The sequence below is a fragment of the Mauremys mutica genome, chromosome 3 (genome assembly GCF_020497125.1).
Source record: "Mauremys mutica isolate MM-2020 ecotype Southern chromosome 3, ASM2049712v1, whole genome shotgun sequence".
NCBI lineage: Eukaryota > Metazoa > Chordata > Testudines > Geoemydidae > Mauremys > Mauremys mutica.
Window position 1 is genome coordinate 195,656,663 of NC_059074.1, and position 17,033 is coordinate 195,673,695.

A 17,033-nucleotide genomic window follows, 5' to 3' on the forward strand; every position below is an offset into this window, starting at 1 on the left:
AAAATCATGATTCTGCCAATAAAATGTTGGATGTGGTCACAAACATTGTAAATCTGTCTTGTGATCTGAAAATAAAAATCTGCATGCTCACATTTTTCCCTTCCCAGAGGAGGAGGTAAGGCTTTAAAATTCCTGCTGTAATATATTTAACTGGGGGACTTGTTCAGCTTTCAGTTACAGAGGAAAAGCTTGAGATTTTGCATTAACTACAGATTTGTGGAAGGCAAAACTGAAATGAAAGGAACAGCAAATTCCAGAATCATCAACAGGTGTATCTACAGTTAAGTAACTTTCCTTTTTTGTCCAAGTGATTGTCCATATGCACATTCCACTCACAGGACCAATGGCAGGTGAGAGCTCAGAGTCTTAAGAAAACACAACCTTTCCAAATGCAGCATCTGAGCTGGAGGCTCTAATGATGATGTAATTCTGTGTCAATATGTGGAGAGATCCCTAGGTGGCTGCTTTACACATTTCCATTAGGGATGTTGATTAATCACAGTTAACTCACGCAAGTAACTCAGAAAAATTAATCGAAATTTAAAAAAGTAATTGCAATTAATCATAGTTTTAATCGCACTGTTTAACAATAGAATACCAATTGAAATTTATTAAATATTTTGGATATTTTTCTAAATTTTCAAATATTTGATTTCAATTCACAACACAGAATACAAAGTGTAGTGTGCCCACTTTATATTATTTTTATTACAAATATTTGCACTGTAAAAATGATAAACAAAAACAATAGTATTTTTCAATTCTATTTTTTAATACTCGTACTAGTACTGTAGTGCTTGTGAAAGTGCAATTTACAAATGTAGATTTTTTTTTTTTTGCTAGATGACTGCACTCAAAAACAATATAAAACCTTAGCACTTATAAGTCCACTCAGTCCTACTTCTTGTTCAGCCAATCACTAAGACAAACAAGTTTGTTTACATTTACAGGAGATAACGCTGCCTGCTTCTTATTTACAATGTCACCTGAAAATGAGAACAGGTGTTTGCACGGCACTGTTGTAGCTGGCCTTGCTAGGTATTTACGTGCCAGATATGTTAAATATTCGTATGCCCCTTCATGCTTCGGCTACCACCCCAGAGGAAAATGCTTCCATGCCGATGACACTTGTTAAAAAAATAATGTGTTAATTAAATTTGTGACTGAACTCCTTGGGGGAGAATTGTATGTCTCCTGATCTGTTTTACCTACATTCTGCCATATATTTCGTGTTATGACAGTCTCGGATGATGACCCAGCACATGTTGTTCAATTTAAGAACACTTTCACTGCAGATTTGACAAAATGGAAAGAAGGTACCAATGTGAGATTTCTAAAGATAATTACAGCACTTGACTCAAGGTTTAAGAATTAAAATCTGAGAGGGATGAGGTGTGGAGTATGTTTTCAGAAGTCTTAAAAGAGCAGCACTCCAATGTGGAAACTACAGAACCTGAAGCACCAAAAAAGAAAATCAACCTTTTGTTGGTGGCATCTGACTCAGATGATGAAAATGAATGTGCGTCAGTCTGCACTGCTTTGGATTGTTATTGAGCAGAACCCTTTATCAGCATTTATTCTGGAATGGTGGGTGAAGCATGAAGAGACATATGAATCTTCACCGCATCTGGCACGTAACTATGTTGTGATGCCGGCTACAACAGTGCTACGCAAATGCCTGTTCTTTCAGGTGACACTATAAATAAGAATCAGGCAGCATTATCTCCTGGAAATGTAAACAAACTTGTTTGCCTGAGTGATTGGCTGAACAAGAAGTAGGATCGAGTGGACTTGTAGGCTCTAAAGTTTTATTATTTTTGAGTGCAGGTTTTTTTTGTACATAATTCTACATTTGTAAGTTGAACTTTCATGATAAATTACAGTGAAGTTGGCACACCGCTTCTGAAAGGTTGCCTACCCCTGAGCTAGCCACACCTGGGGCCAGCTACCCCGCCAGCCTCCCTTAGCTGCTCTTAATCCCTTTTCTAATTGGGTCCCAGCCACTGCCCTCTTCAAGGGCTGTTTTTAACCCCTGCTCTCCTGGAGTGGGGCAGCCGCCTTACTACACTCCCTCTTCGAGAGTGATATTTGTATATTTGTTAATATCACAGCACACTCAGTAGCTACCTGGGTGGCTATGAAAAGTGATAAGTGATATTAACAAACATACCAGTATCGCTTTTCACACATAGCTAGTAAGTCTGCTGTGAAAAGTGATACTTGCATATTTATTAATATAACTTTTCTCAGCAGGACCCATTAAACCCTGTATGTGGGGGCTAAAGGGGGAGTCAGCAGGGGCTAGAGGGTGATGTTGAGATGGATACAGGCCTGCATGAGGCAGGGGGACCCGGGACGATGGGGTGGGGGGGATGGATGTGAGGCCATAGCCAGTGGGTCAGCACCTGTGGCCAGTGCCTGCCGCCGCACGGCCAGAGCCCTGAGTGCCGGAGCCCAGGGCTGCGTGGCTGGAGCCAGGAGTCTGCGCCCACCACTGCTTGACTGGAGCCAGTGCTCGCTGCTGCATGGCCAGGACCAGGGGTCAGCACCCGGGGCCAGCTCCCGCCACCACGTGGTCAGAGTCAGGGAACAGAGCTGTGGGTCGGCGCCTGCTGCTGCGCAGCTGGTGCAGGGGAGCAGCACCAGGGGCCAGAGCTGCACGGCCAGAACTGGGGGCCAGCACCTGCTGCCCCATGACCAGAGCCAGGGATTGGTGACCAAAGCCTCACAGTTGGAACCTGCTGCCCTGCAGCTGGGGCTGGGGGTTGTCCTTGGCTGGAGCTTGGGACTGGAGCTGGGGCCAGCACTTGCTGCCATGCAGCTGGAACCAGGGCCCAGAGGCTGAAGCCCCGCAGCTGGAGGTGAGGACTGCGTGGCCAGAGATGGGGAGGGGTCAGTACCCACTGCCCCACGGTCGGAGCCTGGGGCCACATGCCCAGGCTCCTGAAGTCCCGCCGCTGGAGCCTGCTGCCCAAACCCCCGTCCCCCACGGCGGGTCAAGAACTCACCTTGCTCCTGCAGGGTTGTGCCCCACCTCTCTCCAGAGCCAGTGCAGGGCAGCACATCCAGGAGCAACAAGAAGGGAGTGAGAGGGGCCGATTCTTTGCTCCCCGCCATTACCACGCAGGAGGCTGCCGTGGCTGCACGAAAACCTCCTGGTGGCCACGGTGGCCACGTTTGAGAAACGTTGAACTAGATGGAAGGGGCTTTAGATCACTGGTTGACTGTGGTTAAAGTCTGGTCTCCAATGCAAATTGGAAAACTGAGAAGTTTGGATATGCCATCCAAGCTGGGTGTTTGTCATTGCCCCACATTGAGTCTGAAGACTTAGGCCTGAGCTACACAACAGCATTAGGTTGACATAAGGCAACTTACATCGACCTCCTTATATCAGTGTACACACTATAGCAGGGGTCTCAAACACGCAGCGGCCCAAGGAGCTATTTCCTGCAGCCCGCCATAGGTGCCAACTCCCCCCCTCTGCCCCTCCTGTTTGGCAGTGCTTAGGGCTTTCCAGGGGGGAGGGTTGGGGACGTGGTATGCTCAGGGGAGGAGGCGGGGCCAAGGCGGGGATTTGGGGAATGGGTTGGAATAGGGGCAGGGAGGGGGCAGAGTTGGGGCGGGGACTTTGGGGAAGGGGTTGGAATGGGGGCAGCGAAGAGGTGAGAAGAGGCGGGGCAGGGAAGACGTTAGCTGGATCAGCAAAACATAATCCACCTCTGGCCCTGCTGCCGCCAGCTCCCCCACACATGCTCTGGGAAGGAGAACAGGCAGGCAGGCGGGCTCTCGGAGCTGCTGTTTAAGCCAGTGTTTACAGTCACTCTCGCTCCGGGGTCGGGGATGTCTGCTGCGTGCAGCTCAATGAGCCATTTCCACAGTTCTCTGAAGTTTTACCCGAGTCCAACTGCCCAAGCTTGAGAAACAGCTTTGCAACGCCTCGCTCCCAACCAAGCCACTGAGCCTGCTCTTCCTGCATCCCCAGTCCTCGACTCACACCAACCCTCGGCCAGCCCCTTGGCCACTCTTCAAATCTCCCCTCCCTCAAGGGAGGGCCAAACACACCCACCACTGAAATCCATCCCCACTGATCCCATGCGCAGTGTTAAATGCTGGGGGAGAAGGGAGCCGGGAAAGCAACAGCACCAGCAGCCAGTCACTGGGAAAATCCCTTTTCCTTTAACACTGAGAGGGAGGGAAAGGGAAGGTGAATCAGAGAGAAATATCATGGAGGGGAGGGGCGGACTTTTAACAGTATACTATATCACTCTTCATTTTTTTCATTTTTGACTATACTTTTGTATTGTTGTATGAAAAGGTTTCAGTGATGCGGCCCTCAGGCCAACATACTGGTCCCCATGTGGTCCTCGTGGTGATTTGAGTTTGAGATCCCTGCACTACAGGCTTGCTCCCGCCGATGTAAGTGCCCCACTACCCCGACATAATAACTCCACCTTCACGAAAGGGTTTATGTTGGTGTACTTAGGGTGACGTAGTGACCCTGCAGAAACTGCGTTACTTACATCTGTTGGCTGTCATTCTTGTCAATTTCACGGTGCCACTGATTACATGTGAGTGAATGCCCTTTAAGGGCTCCTTAGACATAAAATTGTCAGAACCTGGAAGAGGAAGAGGGGTCATTGGCAGTCTCTTTTCTCCCCAGGAATGAAAATGAAATTTTATCTATTTTGCAAGGTAATTTTTGATGTTCCCTAAAAGCAGCATATAATTCTCTCTTTGTGTAGTTTTTCCATTTGGGCTGGAATGTTCACCCCTAAGTATCTCATCAGTTTCCTTGCACATTTAAATTTAAAAGCTATTCTAATTGCATTTTCTCTGCCTGTGGTAGTTCTATCCCTATGGCCTCTGATTTCTTATAATTTGAGTTAAATCCAGACATTTTGCCCGAGAGCTCAATTTCTTTACTGTGGACAGGAGAGAAAGCCTTAGGTTTCTTACTCTAATTAGCACATATAGATTTTTAAAAAGCTTATATGACAATGTATCTTCTATAAATTTATTTCAGCCAGATACTCAACTGGTGTAAACTGGCAAAACTCCATTGACTTCAGTGGAGCAATTGGCAAAGCTCCATTGACTTCATTGGAGCGAGTATCTGGCCTACTCTTTTTTTTAATTCTATGATCAGAGCAACTGCTTTGCAGCTTGTGATAGTGGAAAATAACTCCCATCTCTCCCCGTTAACTTCCACCAGGCTCTGGGCTATGATATAATGCTTCTATCCAGTTTTTGATATTTGCTCCAAGTCCAAAGCCCTGTTTAAAATAATAATAACTATAAAACATTCAGTGTTGCACAAAACCCCTGCGTGCTCTCTCTGTCGGCTTTTGCAGTTGTATTGGGTCATGCCAGTGTGTGAATATCCGAGCTGCTGTATAGCTGTAAGTGTTCTAGGTTGTAAGTTGCCATTTGCTCTTTGCAAGGCCGTCCTCTGTTTAAATCTGCACAACCAATCTCGTGGTGACAGGTTGATGTTTCCCGGAGTGAATGCAAAAGCTACAAAGAAGAACACAGGCGTGAAGACAGTACTTGTTATAAAAGAGACAACTTAAGCATCTTTCATCCTCCAATATTTAGGGTCTCTTTAATCAAAACCTTAAAAGGGTTGACCTCACCCAGGTTTATGTTTTCTGTTGTAATAAGGCCATCTAGTTAAATGCCAACAATAATGCGGTCTGACGCGTAATAAAAAGTATAAAAAATAAAATAAAAAACACTGTCCAAAAAGACAGTATTGAAGACATTACCTGCTAGCTATTAACATAAGTTCCCCCTTTGAATTAGCTTCCCTTTTAAACCATCTGTATTGGGGGCCTAGATGGGTTAAGACAGGAATCTCAAACTCAAATCCCCACGAGGGCCACATGAGGACTAGTACATTGGCCCGAGGGCCGCATCACTGAAACCTTTTCATACAAAGATACAAAAGCCGCCCCATCTACCCCTGGCCCCGCCCCCACTCCACCCTTCCATGAGGCCCCACCCCTACCCCACCTCTTCCCACCCCTTCCCTGCCTCCATTCCAACCTCTTCCCCAAAGTCCCCATCCTAACTCCGCCTCTTCTCCGCCTCCTCCCCTGAGTGCGCCACATCCCTGCTCCTCCCCCTTCCCTCCTGGAAAGTCCTAAGCACCACCAAACAGCTGTTTGGAGCTTGACTGCCCATGGAGTCGTCACCTATGGTGGGCCCCAGGAAATAACTCTGCCGCGTGTTTGAGACCCCTGGGTTAAGAGATCATAGAGTATGAGCCTTTCACCTCTAGGTCTGTATTTCAGATCTAGTTAAGAGAGGTAAGGACCAAAAATTGTTACTGTATGCTGATCTGCGAAATAAGTTTAGTGGTCTCAGTCCCGTTTACAGTGGAATAACGTCCACAAAATTAGTTGAAACTAATTGCAGTTTATTTTTGTTTGTTTTCTTAGTGCAGAGGCCTGAAATGAAGCTGTCCTCTCAATCCTAGATGTGGTCCCTGCAAATCAGGGTAGAGGTACGTAGGCCAGGTGTTGAGAGGGAGCTTTGACTGCTCTTGCTTGTGCAACACTTGTTCTTTGGCTAGAGAATCGTGGTCATATCCTTCTATGTACTGTGTGGCAAAGTGACCCTAAAGTCTATAACCAAGACCCCTAGTTTCTGCAGCACTCCAAAGAGGCAAACTGGAAATCCTGTGAAAAATTCAGGTGAACTGGAAAAAAGAGATTTTATTGAATTAAATAAGAACACTACCGTACTTGTATCTGAGGGTGATATAAAATTCCGTTTATTTTACACTGCCCCCAGATACTAAAAGTGCTGCCGATTTTTGCATGAAGTTCATAACTGTACTGTTGAGGTTGTCTGGCAAAGCTGGAGATTCTTCCTCTGTATATTCCCACCCATGGGATCCAGGCGGTTGTGCTGCAGTCTTCCAGAACCTTTTGGAAAGCAAGGCCTTCTGCATGCCTAGACTTTGGTTTATAATGTAAGGATCTGTGGTCCTCCTGACCTCCAGTTAATTGTTGGTTAGTTGGAACCCTGAAGAATTTTGATGCCCTGTGTCAGACTCCTCCCATCAAATGGGCCCCAGTTCCTTCTTTGTCAGTCCACAAACCAGTCAGAATAGTTTGCACCTACTTATGATACATTTTGACAGAAAAATTCCCCCAAAGGGGTTCCAGGTGCTCCAAATATAGGGTATCATGCTCTTCCTCCACAGAGGGATTTGACTGCAGTCTTCACAGGTCCCCATGCCCTGGCTCTCAGTTGAGGACAAGGAGACCAGGTAGGAAACAATAGGCCCTAGCGCAGGGGTTCACAAAGTTGGTTCATGGCTTGTTCAGGGTAAGCCCCTGGCAGGATGCGAGATGCTTTGTTTGCCCGAGCGTCCGCAGGTACGGCCGCTCGCAGCTCCCATTGGCCGGGAACGGCGAACCCCGGCACTGGGAGCTGCAAGCAGCCGTACCTGCGGACGCTCAGGTAAACAAAGCATCTCGTGGCCCACCAGGGGCTTACCCTGAACAAGCCGCGAACCAAGTTTGGGAACCCCTGCCCTAGCACCAACTAGAATCAGGCCATGAGGCGGCTGAGTTGTATAGCCCCCATTGACCAGAAGGAAAAAGAGATGATGTTTCTGTACACTGCTCCTGAGGGCATTCTGCACCAAAAAATTAAAAATCCTGCAAATTTTATTTGTCAAATAAATGTGGAGGCTCCAGTATGGCACTGGGAAGCACAAGTCACTGACTGCACAGAGGTGGGCTATCAATCAGCAGCTCCCCCCTAGGACACAGACTCAGTAGTGAGGCTGCACCCAACCCTGACACAGCGCAAGGACTGGGCCTACCCCAGAAACATCCCAGGGCCCTGCCCCTCCGTGCCAGGTGCAGGCAGGCAGGCTCAGCCCGACAGGGTCCAAGTGTGGAGGAGATCCTGGTGTGGGTTGAAAAGGGTTCTGTATGGGGCAATCTTGGTGCGGGCAACTCAGTGAGGTTCCATGTGTGGAGAGATCTGGATGCACGGGGGCTTGTTGGGGGAGTTCTGGGTGCAACAGTAATGGGATGCTGCAGGGGGGTCCAGGTGAAGTGGTTGGGGCTCATTGTGGGGGTCTGGGTGTTGGGGGGATAGAGCTCAGCAGGGCAGTCTGGGTGTGAGAGGGCTTAGTGTGGGGGAGGTCAGTTTTCAAATGCTGCGGGGGGAGGTCAGTTTTCTGCAGGGAAGCAAAGAAATCTGCGGGGGACATAAATTCTGTGCATGTGCAGTGGTACAGAATTCCCCAAGGAGTAGTACACGACATGCTTGCATCTGTTTGAAAATACAGTTCTTGGAATTTTCTTTATCTACACAGTTGCTGTGCTTGTGTACCAAGTCTGCCAAAATACAACTACATTGTAGCTGAAAAAGGTTATTTCACCAAAGCAATACCTGTTGTTTAAATTGCAATATGTTAGTGTTGTGTTTTTTGTTTCTTTTGTACTGATGGTGGCAAGGTCTCCGTTTTTATTAATACCAATGGTAACTGAATACAGACTCCTTATTTGTCCATTTTAAAGCCATTTTTGAGTTATGAATACAAAATCCATCTTGAACTGGTTGAACAGTCAATTTTTGCCCCATTACAGCTTTAAAATGGCTAAATTAATTTTTGAGAAGGAGTTGAAAGAGTACTTCACCATAAGAACAATATGCTCGTTAATAATTAGGGAGGTTCTCATAATTTTAGTGTAATGCCAGCATTATGAACAGTGATGCTGTAGTACTGTGGAGCTTATTTGTACTTTAATTGCTAGTAATAATCAGTCTCTCAAATCTCATTGACTAGGTAAATAATTATCTTCAGAGATTTCAGTCTAAGAAGTTATTTACAAAGATATGACTTGTGTATGAAAAGAAAAGCATACTCATTTTTTAGGCAATAGTGTCTGTACCATTAACTGCCCGTTCATATAGAAAGCTGTTGTCATAAGCGACTAGGGGTGTATCAAGATTTGAGCAGTGTAAAGGTAAGTTTTAAGATTTACACTGAAACCAAATAAGAACACGCATCCTGGCTCTTTTGCCTATTATAGGGTCAGAATAGGGATCTCTGATCCCTTTGATCTTTGCATAAAGCGGATACAAATGCATAAATAGCTTCTAATCAGAGATGAATTAAAGGAAAATAGCATCCCAGAGGACAAAGCACCCCAGGCACCCATCAATAGTCTAAACCAAATGACAGACCTAGAGGAGACTTCAAAGCTGCAAACATAACTGCAAATGACATCCACATCTAGATTCTGTTAGAAAAATAATTGTCACAGCTTACAAATGCCCAGGTCCTTTAAAAAAAATGATAGCTGCTAACCAAGAGGACTTACTTTTTTAACTGTTAAATATATGTTTTCTTCAAAAGAGCTGATAAAGGTGAAACATGCAATTTAATGTAGTGAACAAAGATGCCTAGGCACTAAAAACATTGATTTTTTCGTGTCACCTGAGGTTTATTCAGTTTGAACGGCACGTTATTTGAAGCAGGAGGATATGTTTTGGAAGAGAAGGATCAGACACAGACATTTATTATAATTGCTTCATTGGTTGTCATCCATATATTGTCACTGTGAACTCAACACAGTTCATTCGTAAAATTGGTAAAGTGAAGAAATCGCTAATAAAATTTCACTGTCAAATTAAAAAAAAAAAAAGTTTGAGTCAACATTTTGGTTATGGAATCATTTTCTAATTGTTGAAGAATAGACTAACTTTGTCCATAGTCTAAACTCAGAATTTGTGTTCCTGTCAAGTCTGTAATTTATTTAAATACCTTTTGGATGTTATGACCATAATATTAAGTACAAGCTGTACATTTGAGTATGAAAATGCACATTGGCATATAGGATGGCCAAAAAACTGACCAAAATGTAAAATTCCATCTGTTATTAGTTTCAGAAATGTAATGCTGTGGAAACAGCATTAAAAGAAATGCTAGAAGTAAAGGCTGAACATTCTTTTGTGGAATGCTAAAAATTGTCCAGTTTCATAAAATATATGAAATATTGCTCAGTGGACTGGAATGATTTATTATAGGCAATTGTGCTTATGCTACCTATTATTAAAGCTGCCTGACACTTCCCATGATAAGACCCTGTTTTCAGTGGCTTAAAACTTTGCAAAACTTTTAACCATTTGGACTGAAATTTTCCATGCCAGGTGTCTGTTGCAATTGTTTTGGAAAACTTCAGCCGAAATTGTTCAACCATTTTCAAAAAGGAGTCTAGGGAACAATATATTTTTTTGCCTTTGTTAAATAAAATTATTGAGAGAAATTCTGTGAAAAGCTCTAGCATCCCCATGCCTGGAGCAGCAATCCAAAATTTTGCAGGGGTGTATCTTTTGCCATCCCATGAAAATCCACCCATTTGGACCGGTTATAAGCCTCTGAAAATTTCAATTTGCATATTTTCAGTAGGGATGAATTCAGCTTTAACAGTTAAATGTCCGAAGATTCTTTCCTAACTGAGTGTGCCCAAACCTCACAGAACTCCTAGTAGTGACCAGTCTGTGCATAGGCCACCCCCACAGAGTGACTGAGCATTCTTCAGGGTAAGGTGGGGCTGGGCACTGGATCTGAGAGCAAGGAGCCCGTCTCTCCTGTTGTCTCAGTCAGACCTCCCCTTCTACCCCCACCCCACTGGTACCCAGGCAGCATGGAGCAGGTAGCCATCTGATTCAGATTCAGAGGGGACAAAAGCTGGACTGGAGCAGAAAAAAGAGTATATTGGACAAGGAACTTTGAAACCTTACTTATGTTCTTTTAACATAGTTTTTTGTATATAATATAATGTGCAGGTAATATAAATATGATTATATTTTTCATGCTACTGTTTTCTTGTCTCGTACAATAGTAAGGACTTGGAAAATAGGACGATCTTGTGGTATTTTCTGAATATGACCAGTCTTTGACTTAATCTTAAATTCTCTGGTAAATGGTTCCAAATTTATGTGACTTTGAATAAGGATATTTCGTAGGCTCCACTCTAGGTCTTGCTGGGTACGTTGTTCTAGAATGATTTTGGACAGTAATGGATAGAAATGCAGTCTTTGATATAGCCAGATCTATTGATGTATCTATAGGTTAAGGCCAACTTCTTCTATTGCAAAGTAGGGGAGCCAGTGAACAGCATTGATTATTGGTGTAATGTGCTTTTGATCGCCAATCCCTGTGCCGAGCACTTATGTTGGCAGCATTGTGTTGCTTCCACATTCAACTCATGATAGATTGAAGTTCCTGTACTATAATTCAGTCCGTAGCTTACAAATGCATGAAGTACTTTCATTCAAGATAATTGATCAGCAAGATGTCAGATAACTCAGTTCAATCAGTTTATTAATCAAAGGTATATAGCACAAACAGAGAAGTTTATCCATTACAATCTCTTGGGGAACGGTCTTGCAGTAATTCAGTTTGTGCCAAATGCTTAATTTGACTTATATTTATAGTCCGCTTGTTTATGACAGGTAAAAGATTAATACACCTTACTCCCCTTTTCTCATCTAGTTTCATACTTATTTTTCAGGATACCAAGATAGCCGTACCAACCATGCACAATAACATTCCAGATGTTAGTAGACCACAGAGTACAAGTAGTATTAAACCATAAAAACATGAACTGCTTTGTACCAACTCACAATTTACATATAACTGAGGCTAAGATTTAGTCATGGGTGTTTTTAGTAAAAGTCATGGGCAGGTCACAGGCAATAAACAAAAGTTCACAGTCTGTGACTTGTCCATGACTCAGGCCTGGTCTACACTACGGGCGGAGGGGTGTCGAACTAAGGTACCAAACTACTCTCCCGTCCAGACGCCGTGGGATCAAAGTCCGCGGCTCCCTAGTCGACTCCGCCACCGCCGTTCGCGGTGGTGGAGTTCCGGAGTCGACGGGAGCGCGTTCGGAGTTCGATATATCGCGTCTAGATGAGATGCGATATATCGAACTCCGAGAAGTCGAACGCTACCCGCCGACCCGGGCGGGTAGTATAGACGTAGCCTTATACTATAAATATAACTGACTAAATCTACTCCTGGGGGAGGTGTGGGGCCCCCTGCTGAGGAGGCATCGGGGGGGGTGCTGCTCTGTGGGGGAGGCTGGGGGCTGCTGCTGCGGGAGGTGTCCTGGTGGGCGGCTGCTGGGGGACAGCTGCTGAAAGTCACCGGAACAGTGGCTGCACCAGCTGCCCAGGGCCACCCAAGCAGCAGCCCGTGTGGCTGGCCCCAGAGCCGCTCCAGCGACTGGTTGCAGAGCTGCTCCAGCAGTGGCTGGTGTGGCTGGCCCTGGGGCCACCTGAGCAGCTGAACCTGGAGCCAGCTGCTTGGGCAGCTCTGGGGTTAGCCCCACAGGCCGCTGCCGAAGTCACAGAGGTAATGGAAAGTCACAGAATCCATGACTTCCACGACCTCCGTGACAGACATGGAGCGCTAGAGATAACATTCCTTCACAGAATGCACATCTTATTTCTGAGAGATTCTGCACATCCAGAGAACAAAGACTGGAACAGTTTAACTCTTAGTACATTTCCATAATAAAGTTTACCATGAGTACAAAGCATTCTGAAAATCCAGTTCATAGTTATACAACTTAGACTAAATATAAAGCATTTTGGAAATATATATGGCATCGGCTAACACACAGTGACTGAAACACACTCCTTTCCCAGAACCCTACCAAAATGTGTGAAACTTCTGGTTACAGTTTACTTTCTGAGCGGCACACAGTAGCTGTAAAGCAGTCCCCCCCCGACACACACATATACACTCACTCTCTCTGCCCAGTCTAACACCTTTATGTGCTCCTTTATACTTAATCATGTAAAGCACAGGAGACTATAGATTGTACATATATCCCTGTCTCAGTTTCTTCACTACTCCAGGTCATTCTTTGGGCTAGGGTCTGAGTCCCTTGGGTTTCCAGAGTCCTTGGGCTATCTGGGCTCAGGAAAATCGGCAAGGCTTTCTGCCCCATGAGGCTGTTACCTGCACGGGGAACTTCTCCCTCCTGGAACCTCTAACCCAGTTTCTGGGAGCTTATTCTCTGTTGTCCACACTTCCTCTTCATGTCTGGTTCCTCCAGTTCCTGTGTGTTTCTTTATTTGAACCCCTCCTGGTCACCTGGTCTCTCTTGTTATACTGGTACGTTTCCACTGCTCCTCCCACCCTCCCCTCCCTTCACGTTGTTGTTGTTGTTGGATTTTCCCCCCTAAAACAAGATTTCCCAGGTTTGAGCTACTTTTTAGCATAATCTTTGTGAGGTCTGAGTACCATCATTTAACCTTAAATATTTCCCACTCCCCCTGTTTGGGGTGGCCCTACTACAGGACCTGTCAGCAGTGGTGGGTCCACATTCATACAGGCATTCATAATACAGCAGTTTTTCATAATATGACTTCACAATATCAACAAAAAATTATAAATTGTACAGACATCGTCACGGTCATAGACTCTGGAAAAACTCCATCTGGCACAAAACACTGCAACACATCTGCTTAGATATACAGAAGTTTTCCTGTGTGTTTCCAAACACCTTGGAGACTTTTTTCAGGGGTTTAAAAAATGGTTCTCAGCCTTGAGAAGCGTGGAAAAAAATCTGTATTATATAATTATGTTTTGATATGAAGGGCAAATTCACTTTCTGTAGGAGTGATTTAAAATGAAATGTGAAGTTAGTGCTTGGGAAACGATTGAGTGTCCTAGAAGTGGTTGAGATTCTGTATTAAGAAGATGTGCAATATGTGTAGTTGTAATGCAAGTTTCCCATCCATGTGCTTAAGCACTGGTTTCGAGAGACCGTCAGTAAGAGTGGAGAAGTTGGTTAGTGCCCCTGGCTATTCAATCCTGACCCTTTTTACTGAGATTGCCAACAAGCCTACTGTTTTGATGGTGGTGTTTGTGATATGGACACTTGCAACAGTCATAGGCTGGCGCCTAGGTTGGGCCACTACAAGGGGCTGAGTGACATTCTCTCTGGCAGGTTCTTCCTGCCCCACTGCTGCTGCTGTCGTTCATGTGGTATAGTATGGCTGTCCACTGTGTTCAATGATGTCATGGAATCACGTGTGTTCTCATGTGTCTGTACAGTCTGATCCCTGAGGAATAAGATTGCAAACAGATATCTCACAAGAATGTGCAGGCTCCCACTGAAGACTTGGCATGACACTTGGCAAGTGTTTCCATCTTTTATTGATAATTGCTCTGCATTCAGATCTGTCTGTGGCTGTCTTTGAAGTTCAGTATTTATGCTGCATGAGGTGAGATTCTGCTTAAAGGTATCTTTGAAGTGTTTGCTGTGCTTTGAGAGCATCAATGCCTTCTATAGCGGCATAGCAGCAGTTGCTGTTCCTTATTTCCTGCTGGTCTCCCACCTGTCAATTGCAAAATGCCCCGGGGAATGAAGGAGCTGGTACCACTGAATTTCATAAGACGGAACCCACCAGAACAGTCTCTGACCTTGGTACAGACCATAGAACTTTGCTCCATCAAGTCAACTTACATTAACCTGTTACTGCAGGAATGTGGATACTCAAAGGACTTAATTGTCTCAAATGAGCTGGAGTCACCTCTTTTAATGGGTACCAAGTGTCTGTCGGAAGATTGGCCCTTTCCCCAGTACCGCTTGATTCTCTAGCACCCTCTGAGTTTGGCACGGATCCTCCTTTTAGATGCCCGAATCTCAGTGTAAGTAAGGTTCCCCTACTTACCAACAAAGGGACATCTTCCCTGACCCTTTCATGGAAAGAGAGGAGCTGCAAATGAGACAAATTTGTGCCCATTCTCATCGGTTCGAGCCTTATGGGATGCCGCCTCTCATGTGCTATGGAACCCTCAGTGGCCATATTGGGATTTTTGGGCTGCCTGACAACAGCAGTTTTCACAAGCCCCTAGTCTTTCTTGTGGGGACCACCAAGGAAAACAGTCTCTTATTCCATCTATTCCTCCTCTACTACCTCAACCACAGGAATCTCTGGAAGAGCAGGAGGCCAGAGTGCATAAGGAGGCTACTCCATAAACGAATATCTCCTCATCTTCTCCAGATGAGGTGCTTATGCCTCCTCAGTCTTTTCTGGCAGATGATTTTACACAATTTCAAGAATTAATTAAATGTATTGCAGATTCTTTACAGATTCCCTTGGAGGAGGTCAGAGAGTCCCAGTATGAGCTCCTAGATATCCAACAATGGACACCCTGTGCTCGAATGGCCTTGCCAGTTAATGAGGCCCTGCTGGATCCTGCCAGGACCATCTGGCAGATCCTGGCAATGATACCATTAATCTGCACGTGTGCTGATAAAAAGTATTATGTCCCAGCCAAGAACTCTGAATTTTTATTTTCACATCCTTCAGCTAGCTCCTTGGTTGTGGAAGCAGTGATTGAATGTGGCAGAAAGCAGCACACTAAATCCACACCATGTGATAAGAATAAAAAATGCCTTGACCTCTTTGGCCATAGCACCTACTCATCCGTGACCATTCAGTTTAGGATCACAAATTACCAGGTTCTTATCACTAAATATAATCACACCAGTTATTTTAAGTTTACCCCTTTATTGACCACCTTCCAACAGAACATCATGAGCAATTCCAGTCCATTATAGAGGGTAAGTTATTAGCTAGAACTTTGTTGCAGGCCTCTTGAGTTGCAGCTGACACTGCGACTCATTCTGTTTCCACAGCTGTCATGATGCATCAGGCATCCTGGCTCCAGCTCTCTGGGTTCCCTGAAGAGGTCCAAAATACAGTTGAAGACCTCCCCTTTAACAGATTAAAACTCTTTGCTGAATCCACCTATGAGTCTCTGCGCACGCTGCATGACTCCAGGACCACCTTAAGATCCATTGGGATCTCCTTCTCTTTGTGCTGAAGCAATAAAGCCATGGAACTGTTGTATAGCCAATCATATCCTCATTTCACTTGCTTATCCTCCAGGAATACAAAACATCATGGCGTAGACCTCAGCAGACACTTATTCCAAGATTATAAATAGGAGTTGGACTCTCAGACTGTCCATCACATTTTTCGGACTTGGGGATTTCCAGATGTGACCTTCTTGCTGCCATCACTCCCAACAGGAAGTGCAAACAGTTTTGCTCGGATGGGGGTTGGACCCCGTCTGGGGAATCCTTTCCTTATTTCATGGACAAGGGGCCTTCTTTATGCATTTCCTTCAATACCTTTGATATTGAGAGTGGTAAATAAGATCAAACAAAACAAAGCAAGATCATATTAATAGTTCCAATGTGGCCCAGGCACCTTGCCGTTCCCCCAGCGATAAGTTTTCCATCCGTTCCCCATCTTCTCTCTCAAGACTCTGGTCAGACTCTCCATCGCAGCCTGGGAATTCTTCATCTCAAGGCTTGGTTACTCGATGGCTTGCCAGAATAGAGACATCATGTTCTGCAGAAGTACAACAGGCATTATTAACCAGCAGGAAAGGATCTACATGAGATACTTACCTTCGGAAATGGAAGAGATCCCACCACTGCTGTGACCAGTGACATCTTTTGTTTGTTCGTTCTTCCAGCTCTGCAGTTCTTGACTGTCTCTTGGAATGAAAAAAGTCAAGACTATCTATAAATTCTCTGAATTCACTTGGCAGCTATAACAGCTTTTCATTCCTCAGTGAGGGATTCTCCAGTGTCTGCTCATTCCATGACAGTGAGATTCATTAAGGGGTTGAAAAAACTTTTTCTTCAGATTAGAAAACCCACCTTGTATGGGACTTAAATTTAGTACTTAAGTGTCTTATGAAATTCTTCTTCATCTCTCCATGAAAATGGCCTTCTTGGTGGTCACCTCTGCCCAAAGGGTCAGGAAAATGGGAGATTAATAGTGGCCCTGACTGTGACACTGTTTTTCAAGGACAAAGTTTCATTACATCTGTATCCTAAGTTTCTGTCTAAGGTGTCATCTGAATTTAATATCAAACAAGTCATCCATCTTCAGTTATTTCCCAAAACCACATCAGACCAGGGAGGATGCTTCCTTCCATATCTTGGATGTCAGGAGGGTGT

General features: G+C 44.8%; 1 protein-coding gene across 6 annotated transcripts in view; it reads left to right on the plus strand.

Moving 5' to 3' along the window:
- LOC123366575 (WD repeat containing planar cell polarity effector) overlaps window positions 1–17,033 on the plus strand; it is a 243,775-nt gene that overhangs the window by 15,104 nt on the left and 211,638 nt on the right. For 4 of the 6 annotated variants that reach the window (XM_045010175.1, XM_045010178.1, XM_045010180.1 and 1 more), the window contains exon 2: window positions 6,441–6,505. The exons of the other annotated variants lie outside the window; for them this stretch is intronic. The gene's annotated coding sequence lies outside the window, so the exon portion shown is untranslated. The remainder of the gene's footprint in view (window positions 1–6,440; window positions 6,506–17,033) is intronic. 6 annotated transcript variants of the gene reach the window in all.